The sequence below is a fragment of the Triturus cristatus genome, chromosome 12, assembly GCF_964204655.1.
Source record: "Triturus cristatus chromosome 12, aTriCri1.1, whole genome shotgun sequence".
Classification (NCBI taxonomy): Eukaryota; Metazoa; Chordata; class Amphibia; order Caudata; family Salamandridae; genus Triturus; species Triturus cristatus.
The window spans coordinates 305,088,101-305,101,625 of record NC_140595.1 but is presented as its reverse complement, the minus strand read 5'-3'; the positions used below and the strand labels follow the sequence as shown (position 1 = coordinate 305,101,625).

The 13,525-nt window shown below is 45.5% G+C and overlaps 2 protein-coding genes across 5 annotated transcripts in view; one reads left to right on the top strand and one right to left on the bottom strand.

The window, feature by feature from the left end:
• Positions 1-13,525, top strand: part of SMPD3 (sphingomyelin phosphodiesterase 3) — a 1,004,685-nt gene that overhangs the window by 314,362 nt on the left and 676,798 nt on the right. The gene's annotated exons all lie outside the window — the stretch shown is intronic.
• LOC146775937 (uncharacterized) overlaps positions 1-13,525 on the bottom strand; it is a 1,457,164-nt gene that overhangs the window by 1,319,806 nt on the left and 123,833 nt on the right. The window contains exons 2-3 of the mRNA XM_085639461.1: positions 9,459-9,517; positions 8,482-8,527 (exon numbers count right to left, since the gene is read on the bottom strand). The gene's annotated coding sequence lies outside the window, so the exon portion shown is untranslated. The remainder of the gene's footprint in view (positions 1-8,481; positions 8,528-9,458; positions 9,518-13,525) is intronic.

The following is a 13,525-nucleotide window of genomic DNA, read 5'->3' as shown; positions in this document are numbered from 1 at the left end:
GTAAACCTATGGTGCCCCCCTGTTGATCCCTGCACCCTGCTGCAGGGATGAACAGCACCTACCATTTCCCTATGGGAGCATGTATTAGGGACGGTTTACAGCCGTAATGCATGCTCCCATAGGAAAATGTAGGAATGTGACAGTCGCATCCTAATTAGGTGGTCGGGACCACCGACCAGAGGTCGGTCGGTCCCAGGACCGAGACAGTGTCGGACGGACTTAAGTCGTTATTAGGCCCAATGTTGTGTCTTAAATTTATTTGAGCTACAAGGTACAGAGGTATGCTCTGGAAAATCTAAAATATATAATGAGTTTTTATTTAAAATTATTCTTAATATGTCCAAAGACGAATCCTTCTATCCCTTGTGATAGGTTTGCTGACATATGATTCAATCGTGCTGATGCTAGCACACTGTCTACATCAGAGCAGTGAATGGTAAAACCTCTATATGCATAACTATCATAAATGTAAACATTATATTTATTATTGCAAATTTAAGGTGCCTATTAATTAATTAATTGAACAATCCTGTGATTTTAGGCAGTAGCGTTTGTAACCTCAACATTCCATCTTCCCAGTTTTTATGGAATTTCTAATTTGATGGTTTTCAGTGTAATAAATACTTTTTCTAATGATATATTAGAACATCGGAATTGTGGGCGCTCCATTGAAGACAAGGGAGCGCTTCGGGCTTCTAATGGCTGGTAGAGACCTGGAGCATCAACTTTGCAATGTTTGTTCACAGCTATTGCAGTGAACAAAGGCCTCACGGAGCCTGAGTGGATTTCAACCCACTTGGGCTCCGTGAGGCCTTTGTGTTACAAATTAGAACGTTCTTCCCTCTAGGGGAGCCTTCGGCTCGGGCCTTTAATGCTGGAGTGGGCCTTTAAGGGTCGGTAGGGCCCACTACAGTAGGCTCAAAGGATATACCATTGCAATTCACTAACAGAAAGAGGCATAAAATATGGAAAAAAGGCACACGCAAAACAATGATTCTTTAAAACTTGTGCAGAGTGAAATGTGACTTTCTGACACAGATTAGCCATAGTCCATGGTTTTGTGGCATGTTTACCACACACGAGAAAATGTTGTTTGCATTGGCTGTACCTGTGTTATTATTACTAATCCACTCTCAAGATACAGACTTGTGGAGGTCCCTTAATTCTGAAAACGATTCTGGCATCATGGGTGTATTTGGCAATCCATTTGCCCAAAATCATCACTTTCAAGCCCAAATGAAGCTTGGGGCAACACAACTACCATTTATTTTACATTTTGTGATCAAGAGTAGTCCCCAAATGTCTGACTTTTTTCTTTTTTTTTATAAATCTTTTTATTAAACAATCTCGACATCCATGCAAATATGCACAACATCAATATTTGGGTCACAGTGCAATCAAGATAAGTACGAATATATCAGCATAAATGATTGGAATTCACGGGGATGGGGGGTCAACATCTTCTACATCACGAGGAGGGGTACATATGTTGCCCCGGTATGCATTCCAGGGTGCCCACATCCTGGACCATTTTAGGGGGCAGCCACGGGCCACATAAACTGATTTTTCTCTTAACATACTCCAATCAAGGTCCCGCTCCCAATCAGTGATCGAGGGAGGTTTCAGAGCTCCCCAGAGTTGTGCAATATTTCTCTTAGCGATCATGCAACCAAGTGTGACCCATTTCTCAGCATAAGCATTTAGGTCGGTAGGTTCCCAGATATTAAGGAGACACCTGGGCGCTTCTGGCTTGATTTATACCCCCACCTCTTCACTCATGATTATATGTATATTACGCCAATATTCGTGAATCTGCTCACAGTGCCATAATATATGCATAAATGTACCCAGTTGTGTGCAACCCCTCCTACAAGAGCCATCTGTCACTCCACCCATGTGTACCATCTGGGGCCCGGTCATGTAAATTCGATAGAGGATCTTTAGTTGCACCAGTCTAAGTCACGCTGGGATAGCAACCGTTCTGGGAGAGGAGACGGCTTCCTGCCATGTTTCGTCATCCAACTCCATTCCATCCTCGGTCCATTTGTCTCGTAGTTTCGCCAGGGGGTTTTCCATATTATTAATGAGTTTTCGATATGTCAGCGAAATGGCTCTGTCAGGTAGGTAGCCATCCAGCAGCCTATCCTCTAGTGGAGAGGCATCTGTTGGTGTAGCGCCTGCGGGGAATGCCGCTTGCAGCGAGTGTCTGATTTGTAAGTATCTGTAGTGCTCAGAATCCGCAAGAGCAAACTGGGTTTGGAGAGTGTGAAAAGACTTCACACCCTCGGCGCACCAAAGGTCCTTGGCTTGGGGGATGCCTATTAGGTCCCATCTGTCAAACCCTTTTGAGTTTCCCATATATCCCAGTTTCTGTGAGTCCCATAGAGGCGTTGCAAGAGTCAGCTTGTTGTGCCAGCCGAGTGACCTATGTGCAGAATGCCATATTTTGACTGTGTGGTCCGTGGGGCCGGTGAGTGGGAATTTACCAGGCGTTGAGTATAGCGCCCGGGAGAAGGTACCATTAAATAAAAGCCATCGATCCATAAGAAACCCCGGGTTATCAGAGCGCCCATATGTGCAATGATTTATAGCTGTAAGATGCGCGGCCCAATAATATTTCCTAATATCTGGTAGGCCAATTCCACCATCATGCCAACTGAGAGTAAGCTTTTTAAGAGCAATACGTGGTCGTCCTCCCCAAAGTAGGTCTCGTAGGAGCCCCTCGAGATCTTCAAAATATGAATCTGGGACAGGGTCTATTGAATTCTGCAGTGCGTACAGGAAACGGGGCAGCGACATCATTTTAAATAGCGCAGCTTTGCCCAGAGGCGAGAGCAGGAGCGACTTCCAGTTTAGTAAGTCGCTTTTCAGCCTCTGCATTGGGGGGAGCAGGTTACGGGCATATCAGACTGAGGAATCAAGATGAGACAAATATTCCTAGGTATTTAAAGCCTTCTGAGACTACAGATATCGGGCAGGTGTGGGGTAGTGGAGGGGAGTTCCCCCATAGGACATAGAGATGCGATTTTTGCCAGTGGACGCGAAACCCAGAGTACCTGCCAAAGATATCCAGTATGTCAAAGACTACGACTAATGACCTCTTCGGGGACGCGAGATACAGGAGAATATCGTCCGCGTATAAAGATATACGGTCCTCCCAGTCCGCTGACCACCGTAGGCCACGGATCGTTAAATCTTTACGTATCCACGCCGCCAGAGGCTCAAGGGCCAGAGCGAACAGTAAAGGAGAAAGTGGGCATCCCTGGCGGGTTCCCCGACTGAGGGTAAAGGATTCTGACTTCCTGTTGTTCACAACTATCTGAGCCATCGGTGCGCTATATAGCAGTTGCACCCATCGGCAGAAATTGGGTCCAAACCCGAATTTATTAAGGACTGCAAAAAGATACGGCCACTCCAGCGTATCAAAGGCCATTGTGGCATCTAGGGAAACTATAACGGCATCCTCGCGTATCGCCGGTACTCTACCCAAGACTCCGTGCAGTCTGCGTAGATTAAGAGCAGTGTTTCTTTTAGGCATGAATCCTGATTGGTCTGGGTGGAATAGATCACCTATCACCTTAATCAGCAAGCACTTTAGCTGGGATCTTGGGTTCCGCGTTTAGTAACGATATAGGGCGATAGGAAGAGCACTCCGTCCTGGGTTTCCCATCTTTGTGGATTGTTACAATGGTAGCAATTCTCTGATCATATGGCAATGACCCCTGTTTAAGGGTATCTTCAAACATGGATTTAAGGTAGGGGCCCAATTTATCCGGCCGGATTTTGTAAAGTTCGATAGGAATGCCGTTTGGGCCTAGGGCCTTTCCCGGACACAACGCTCTTATAGCTGCCGCTATTTCATCCGCAGAGAGGGCACTGTCAATAAACGTTTGGTCTGATTCAGACAGTGTAGGAAGAGAAATATCTTTGATAAGATCCGAAAAATCATTCTCAGGGTAAGGTGCCACCGATCCATACACCGCTTGGAAGTGAGCTGCAAAGTGGTTAGCTATGTCTTGAGGGTCAGTTACAGGGGACCCATCAGCGCCCGTAAGTTCTGGCACGAGCCTACTGGCTTTCTCTTTCTTGTCCAGCCAGGCGAGCAATTTGCCAGCCTTGTCACCCCAGTCGTACATGCGGCCCAACCTTTCTTGTCCCATTTGTTTGGCTCGGTCAGTGACCAATGCCCGGTACTCCTCCTGCCGCAGCCGGAGGAGGTGAAGGGCTTCCGGTATGGTGTCTGAGCAGACCTCCTGCTCCAGGCGATAAATCTCCTGTTCTATGTCGGAGATGTTTTTCATTCTATCCTTCTTGGATCCCGCAATCAGGGAAAGGGCCTGCCCTCGGATTACCGTTTTGAACGCTTCCCATAATGTTTGGGGGGACTCAACTGTGTGTTCGTTCTCAAGAAAGTAATTGTCCATGGCTTTATTGAGGTCTTTTCTGATTTTGGGGTGCTTGAGGTACCAGGGATTTATTGGGGCAATTCGTCCCACCTGTGTGTGGTCTAGTACTATGTGGACCCACAGAGGGGAATGATCGGAAATGCCTCTGGCCAGGTGACGTATTTCGTGAATGTCTGTGATTTGTGGAGCCGGAACTATTATGTAGTCGAGACGGGATAGGCTATTATGTGCTCCTGAATGAAAGGTGTGTTGGATCTTGTCTGGGTTGCATGCTCTCCAACTATCTATCAGCCCCATCGCCTCTAGGAAACCGGAGAAGGTATGTGCTGCGGGAGAGGTTGTGCGAGGGGGATGCCTGTCTAATGTCCCTGATATTATGGAGTTGAAATCGCCTCCAAGCATCAATTGCCCCTCAGGCAGAGTTAACAGAACAGCGCTGAGATCAGTGAACGTCATTTCCTGTAGCCCCGGGCGTGCATATACTGATATAAAGGTAACAGTTCGACCCTCCCAAGAGCCTGTAATTCCGACATATCTGCCCCGATCGTCTGCGTAGGTGGAGGTGAGCGAGAAAGGAAATGACTTTTTTTGCATAATGCCTACGCCCCTGGAGCTAGAGGTGAAGCCCGCGTGTGCTACCATTGAGTAACCCCATCTGTGCATTGCTTTGCACGTGTTGCCTATGAGGTGGGTTTCCTGAAGCAACACAATGTCCGGTGACAGTCTCTTAATGTATTGTAGTACAACACTTCTCTTGATCTTGTCCCCCAAGCCGTTAACATTCCAACTTAAAATTTTAAGCTCCTTGTTACACTGTACTCCCATTGGTGAATAAACAGTTCCCCGCTAGCTAGATTGTGTGTATGCATTGCATTGTCGAGATGATGCAAAGGGACCAACAAACAAATAAACAACAATCCCACCCAACATCCCCCCACCCTGCTTCCCTGCACTCTGGGTTTAGAACTGCCCATGAAAAATTAAATGCAGAGTGCCTGTCGCCCAACTATTCTACTGAAAAGAAGAAAAATGCGGGGGGAGGCCTTAAAGCCCTGTAGCCCCCTTTCCCACTGTTACAAATTACTGGTGCAGTATATGATGGCTACACTGGCCATCGAGAAAGCAAACACCCAATTTGTCGGCTTAGATTACGGCTCAAACCTCGGCTGCGTGTGCTTGGCCATGTCCGCCTTCAGGGTGCCCTTTACATTGGACATGGCGAGACTGTTCTTGTTTCCCGGGAAAGCAACCCAGCCTATGCGCCGAACGGGGCGCCAGAGACCCTGCCTCCCCACCCACGCACCAACAAGAGTCGTCAGGCAAGTGCCAAATCGGAAGGAGCACTCAAGCAGGCTGGTGGTTATTAGAGCATAGGCCACAATCCATGCACCGATTACTGCGGTCTATAAGTGCTGCAAAGGCCCCCTCAGGAATCTAGCGTGTGCCCCCTCCGGTGTGTAGAGTCGATGAAACCTCCGAGCAAAGGGGGAGGAGACGGATGGGGGTACACATCTCAAGGCACCACCAGTCGACAGCGTCAGCAGCTGGAGGGGAAGTTGGCATCCGACATCCCAACCGGCAGTCCGTTCCACCCAACCCACCCCTTGGCCCTCCTCAGCCCGGCTTGGGGCGACCCTCCGCTATACTTTGTGCCAAGGGGAATCCCAGGACCGTGCAAAATGGCACAGGGTTCTCCAAGCGCGCCTTCAGCACTACCTCCTCCCCCGGTGCAGTCCGGTGGAGATCGCCACAATCCAGGGATCGTTCCTCGGAGGCTCGGCCACCGCAAGACTCTGCTTGCCCCCCCGGGCGTCACAGAGAAAGTCTCCTCACAGCTGCCACTTAAGTCAGGCGGGGGGCACCCCTCAGCAAGCGCAAGCTCCGCTCACCTCTCCGCTGTGCAGCTCCACCATACGAGGGGCCACCCGGGGTATCAGCTCCGCGGAGGGGGCCCAGCCCCGGCGCCCCCATGGCAGTATGGAGATGTCCGGAGTAAGATTAAGGCGCTTGGCAGAAGGTTCTCAGCAGTTGTAGAGGTGGAGGGTAAAGGCACACTCCACTTCCGATGTTCTCCGCTTCCCTGGGCCAGAGGGGGGAGGAGCCGCCCGCCCACTCGATGCTCAAGTCGGCCAGTCCACTAATCGAGGTCCCGGCTTTCAAGGGCTGAATGCCGCCGGCACGCTTTTCTTCAGTCTCGGCCAGCCGATTTTTACCGGAGTTGCAGCCGCGAGCTCCGCTTCAGCTCCGGTTTCTATTTCGGGCACCAGGAAGATCGGATGTATGAGTCGGATAGACGTGGGGGAAGGGGGCCTCGGAGAGACGCTAGGCAGCGGCCATATTGTCTCGCCGCGAGACCACACCCACCAGGTAGTCATGTCTGACATTTTTGACAAAGTGAGGTCTATTTTGTTTTTCAGGATTTTTCATTCCTGACTGGATTTGAATATCAAAGCTAGTTGCTCTTTAAAAATCTCACCAGATTCCAATCAATAAAATCCTGAGGTTTGAAATTCATACTCCACAATGCAGTGTTCCAAGCAGCTGTATGCTCAGTGCTCAGTGGGGGCCTAAATTATGGGGACTTTCTCAAAAGCAGTCTGAATAAAATTTACCATGCTGCAAAAGCACCTCCGTTTTTCAGATTAAATACTTTTCTTATATGCCAGATTTAATGAAGCTTTGTTCAGCAACTCTTGAGTTGGTGTGAGAGTGGTTGTATGGGTCTTTCAATGAGTATGTGAGTGGTTGTGTGGGTATGTGAGTTGGTTTATGTGAGGATGTATGGGTGTGAGAGTGGGTCTGTGGATGATGTCATCAATGATGTCATTTTAGATGTCATCAGTGATGTCACTTGACCATGTCATGAGTGATATATTATGTGAGGTCAAAAGCGGTGCATTGCGGGGGCGTAAGCTATAGCTCAGGTAACTATAACTGCTGAATTTCACAGGTTTTGTATGAGTGAAATATGAGACTAACTATAACGTCCCTGTAACTTTAAAATTCTATTTCCGAACTATAATGTCCCTGTAACCTTTTTTTTTTCTGTGAATTTCTACTTTAAAAAAATGCTATTTCGAAATTACAATGAACCCTGTAACCTTTGGATTTTTTTAGTGGATTTCTGAGGTTTAAAAAAAAAATTATTTCCTAACTTTAACCTGTAACCTTTGAGAGTGGATGTGTGATTGGCTGTATAGGTCGGTAAGTGGGTGTGTGTGTTTGGCTGTATGGGTCTTTGAGTGGGTGTGTGAGTGACTATGGGTCAGTGAGCGGTTGTATGAGTGATTTGGGGTGTGTGTGAGTGGGTGTGTTAGCAGTTGTATGGGTCAGCGAGTGAGTGTGTCAGTGGCTGGGTCTGTGAGTGATTATGAGAGTGTAAGAATGGGTATGTGAGTGTGTGTCTGTATGGGTGTATCAGTAGCTGTGTGAGTGACTGCACCAGAACGGAACCTCACCTTCCCTATTATCCAACAAGATTCCACAGCTTTGCACAAAATGTCTACCAACTGGAGTATTTTCTACTGCTTTATTAGTAAGTGCTACCTCATAACTATCTACTGCATATTCTACACTATAGTTGCGTAATGGACCACAAGGAAATGTCTCCAGTGGCTTTGTGTGCATTTTGGCAGTATGATTGTTTCTCATGCGTCTTCATCCAGAAATATGTGGTAACATGAATCCTTTCACAGAGAAGACAACGAGACTACAAAGAGGTAAATCTCCTCCAAACAAGGGTATATCATCTTAACTATATGAAGCAAGTGCTTATTTGTTTGGTGGAGGTATCCTAATTTTCTTGGTCATCAAGAACGCAGCATCATTTTCTTCAGCATTCAGAAAGATGCGCCCAGAACGCTTTTCTTTTTTTTTTTTATATTTGCAAATTTGTCGTGAAAAGTTGTGACACGTATATTCTGCTTCCGAGGATATTTACTAAATCGTGGTATTTTTAGAAAGTCTAAAAAACATATATACATATATTGTAATTAATGTTTATGATCAGTAGCTTACTAATATAACATATAAAGTGAGTGTGAGGAAGGAGAGGCCACAATACCACATAACTCACCGTACTCACCCCCATGCGCTTGCGGCCCATCGCAGAATGCCGACAACTGTAGGAAAAGAATACAAAGGGTTAAAATTAAAACAGACTCTTCCACACAGGAAGAAGGCTGGTCCACCCTACCAAGGAACCAATCGGGGAAACAAGACGAAGGGGAAAGGGTGTCATTATTCCACGTGGCATGCGAGAGGCTAGAGGGCGGGGTCAGCAAAATCCACAAGACACCAAGGACCATGGACCGGAGGAGCCGCGAGGAAGCCACGAAGAGACGCCGTCGGGAAAGGTCAGACCGAAGGAAGCGGGTGACAAAGAAGACAAATCTCCAAAGGACTGGATTGAAGAGTTTGGACGCCCCCGGGGAATGCCTACACGCCGCCGCAACTCAATAGAGTTGCAGCAGTCGCGGTATGTACCTTGGACGAAAGAGGGAAGCTAGGGGACTGCTCGGAGAGTGAGGGGAAGTAGGAGAGGGTCACAAAGGGAATTAAAATTCACATGGTTTGCTACCACAAGCAGTGCACAATATTCTCCTCAGGAGAGATGAATTAATTTTTTGTTTGTTTTTGTTGAACTTTCCTTTTTCCTCTTGTTGGGTGGGGAAATTCCTTTAATCAAGGGCACCTTATTAATGTTTATAAAACCAAAATAACAAAGACATAGTGATCTCGTTATAAACCAGAAGAGGGGAGTAGGAAAGGAAACTCCCATATTGCTTTCAACTACCCTTCAACCTGCACTTGTAGAGACTTTTTTTGGATTTAATAACGGTTACCTGAGAGCAGGAATCGGGGGGGGGGGGGGGGTTTGGGGGGGTGAGAGAAAACCCTAATGTAATGGAGCCAAAGCGATCAATGTGGGAAATCGAGGATACTATAAAAAATCACAAAGCCTAAAGCTCAGGCCCTTATATTTTCCCTCACTCCCAGGTGTAATGAAGGACACTATCCTAAAACAGAATTGAATAAAAACAACATACTCACCGCCACCTTCTTCTTTTTCTCTGAGATTCCTGGAGACGTCCTTTTGGAAGTAGATTACCCTAAAAGAAAAGAAGAAGAGTGAACATTGTAGGAAGAAAGAAGACCAATGACTTTACATTATTATTCCTAAACCTAACTTCAAAACACGCTTGAATAACAAGATTGACAAGCACATTAAGCCTCCATAATTCTTTTTCTGCCCGTCCCTCCCACAGTGAGATTTTCCTAAGTAATTTTATGGTTGAACACAGTTTTATTCTATTTCCTGTAATCGCGAATATGTCAGCGTTTGTAGCTACTTTGGCATTCATGAATATCACATGACTACAGAGTAAAGGGATTTCACTGGGCAACACACTTTTCATTATTCTAGAAGGGATGTCCGTATCCAGTTTTCTCTTTTTCACACTTCCAGTGAAGAGATTAGAAGCATCTTTGGTACTCTATTCTTTTTTCCAATGCTGTAAGTGCATGTTGAGGTTTTTTTTGTTTTGATTTAAAAAATAAAATGACTTCTGATGGAAGTGAGCGGCAAAAGCCACACCCTTAAGAGGATGATTCTTCTAATGGGAAACCACCAGCAAAGCGTCAATCCAACGCCGGAGATTTCTTTACTATACCCTTTGGAGAGAAAAAACAGTGGCCAAGCACGTCAAGTGCTCTTTGTGCGAAAAGACTTTTTCAGTGGAACATCTAAAAAGTACTCCTGTGGGACTACAAGTATGTTGACCCACCTCAAGACATACCACAGCAAGGAGTTGAAAAGAGCGCTTAGGGAACGCAGTGCAGGAGATCCATTTACTTTTACTGCAACGCCAATTGCACCGGGTGAGTCAATTCACACTGAAGTGGAGCAACGTCTCCCAGAGACGTCCCCAGAACTAAGAAGAATAGGGAAATTGGTTTTTGGAGTGCAAAAAAAGTCCTCACAGTGGGGGAACAATCGGTTGCTGCAGTTCTGGAAGCAGCAAAGAACCACTCATGTTATTATTTTTTCAATTTTATTATTGCGAACATGACACTTGTTACCCTATTTTTGAGTTTCTTCAGTTAATATTTTTCCAGTTGCCATTTTATTGCAGGAAAAAAATAAAAAATGTTATAGAACTAAAAAAAATAAGTTCTGAGAAAAAAAAAGGTTCTCATTAGAACCACCTTTTATGGTTTAAATAAAGATACATTGTATGCATGTGTATGTATAAGAATGAGTGTGTGAGTGTCCATATTTGTGACAGAGTGGGTGTGTTAGTGGCTGTATGGATGTCTGACTGGGTGTGTGAGTGGCTGTGTGAGTGAGTGATTGGGTAACTACATGACTATGGGTGAGTGAGTGGCTGTATCAGTGATTGAGTGGCTGTGTCAGTGGCTGTATGAATGAGTAACTGGTTGTATGAGTGGATGTATGGTTGAGTGATGGGGCGTGAGTGACTGTATGAGTGTGATACTAGGTGTGTGAGTGGCTATATGGGTGACTGAATGGCTGTGTTTGTGGCTGTATGAGTGGGTGACTGAACAAGTGAGTAGCTGTATGAGTGAGACACTGGGTGTGAGTGGCTATATGGATGATTGAGTGGCTGTGTGTGGTTGTAATAGTTATTGAGTGGCTCTGTGAGTGACTGTATAAGTGAGTGAGTGACTGTGTGAATGACTATGAGTAATTCAGTGGGTGTGTAAGTACCTGTACGGCTGAGTGAGTGGATGTGTATTTGATTAGCTGTATCAATGAGTGGCTCTGTTGGTGAATCTATGGGTGAGCAAGTAACTGTATGAGTGCATATTTGGGTAAGTGAGTATGTGTAAGTAGCTATATAGGTAGGTGAGTGGCTGTGTCAGTGTATGCATCAGTGTGTGCCTGGGTGTGTTAGTATCTGCATCAGTGTGTGCCTGGGTGTTATAGTGTATACAACAGTGAGTGACTGGGTGTGTCAAAGTCTGTATCAGCGTGTGGATGGGTGTGTGGGTATCTACATGGGTGACTAAGCAGGTGTGTGAGTGTCTGTAACAGTAAGTGGCTGTGTGAGTGCCTGTACGGGTGAGTCAGTGCCTATATGTAATACTGAATATGTATATTAGTAGATGTATAAGTAGCGGACTGGCTGTGTTAGTAGCTGTATAGGTAAATAAGTAAGTGTATGTATCACTGTTTAGAGGAGTGAGTGGATGTCTTTTTAGCTGTATGGTTGAGTGATTGGGTATATTAGTCAAGTCAAGTCTATTAGTCTTTATTTCGATTTGTCAAATCATTAAAGACATTGTACATCTAAAAAATACATTATAATTAGCCATTAAAATCCATCATATACTAAAATATATATTGAGCAAAATCACAGATATAGGACAATTATGAATAAGAATAATAAAAACGAAATAAATATGCTTGCCTAAAACCGTGAAAAAACCATTTAAGAAATGATCCTAGTTTGACAAGTAACTCCACTGGGTCCCTTATGGGTAAGAAGACAACCAAGTAAATGATCATTAAGCAGAGAGAAAACTATGAGCTCTTAAATGCTAAAACTAAACGAAAATATATTCACTTCTACAATGTCCTTGTTAATTTTGCCCGAATGGCCTACATCCATCCCAGAAATTTTGCCAGAGCAATCGCTATAAGCTCACAGGTATCTGTCTTTAGAATCCTTAGTGCCTCTATACCCGACCTTGTGCCAAGATTTGAGCAGACTGGTTTGAGCCATCTGTGTCGAGGGGCTTTGTAAGCCAGGCAGGCAAACAGAACATGTGCGATTGTTTCCTTCTGTGATGGGCATACGGTACAGTTAGCTTCATTCAAGGGGTGCCATTTGCTTGTGAAGGACTTAATAGGGAGTGAGCCCACTCTGAACTGATGATACAGTTTCCTATCTTTTGGTACAGTAATAAAATCCCAGTACCTTTCATACAAATACTCTTGTTTGTTCTCTAAAAAAACCCTCATCAAAGTAGGACTTGTTCTAGATGAAAAACGTTTCGTCATAATCATGTTCCAATAAGCTGTCTTGAGCTCTTTCTTAGAGGGAAAGGCGGTGCCTGCGGGATTTTCCCATAAGCTGATCATCCCCATGTCACTCAGAGTGTCTTTTATCCTTCTAAACCAGGAGATCTTGCTTGAGCTGTCAGTCTGCCTGGTTTCAAGAAGAGCTTGGGCATACAGGGACAGTTCAGGGGTAACCCATAGCCTTCTCCAATACGCCACAGGTCTATATCGGGCTATGTCCTCAAACTGATTACAACCTAAATCAAGATATAGAGGCGTAAGTGGTGTTGAAGATGGAAGGTATAACAGGGCTCTCACAAACTTGTTTTGAGCTGCAGTCAGGGATGTTAGATCTTCAAACCCCCATAACTCTGCCCCATATAATACGGAGGTACTAATTTTAGTTTTATATATCTTTATGACAGGAGCCACTGGTTTGGTGTGAGAAAGTCTCTGCTCCTTCATAAGGACTCCTGTCAATTGGGCGTGTTTGAGGGCCAGCCTATCGATCTGGGATTTCCAATTTAGTTTCCTTCCTAAGGTAATACCCAGATATGTAAAAACATCGGTCTACTCTAGCTGGACTTTACTCATAGAAACATTCCCTTTAATGGCCTTGTGGTTATGGAGGACCTTAAACTTTGTCTTCTCCACATTTACCTCAAGGTCATGATCGCTGCAAAACTCTTCAAACCTGGTGAGGGCTGTCTGCAGCTTAGATAGTATCAGTCTTAGATAGTATCAGGGTATCGTCTGCAAACATTAACAGGGGTATCTTCAAACCTGCTAGGGTGGGGGCATCTGTGGGGTAGTCTGTGTAGTATTCCATGACCCTATTGATGAAGAGGGAAACAAGGGTCGGGGCAAGAACACACCCTTGACGAACCCCCTTAGCGATAGGAAACTTGTTCGTAACTTCCCCGTTAATACCCCAACGTACCTGAGCATAGTTGGAGTTATGCAGGGTAACTAGAATGGCCAATATTTCTAATGGCATCCCCATGTCTAAGAAGGCTCTCCACATTTTGGCACGGGGCACCAGGGCGAAAGCCGACTTAAGATCAATGAAGGCTGCAAATAGTGTGCCCCCTCC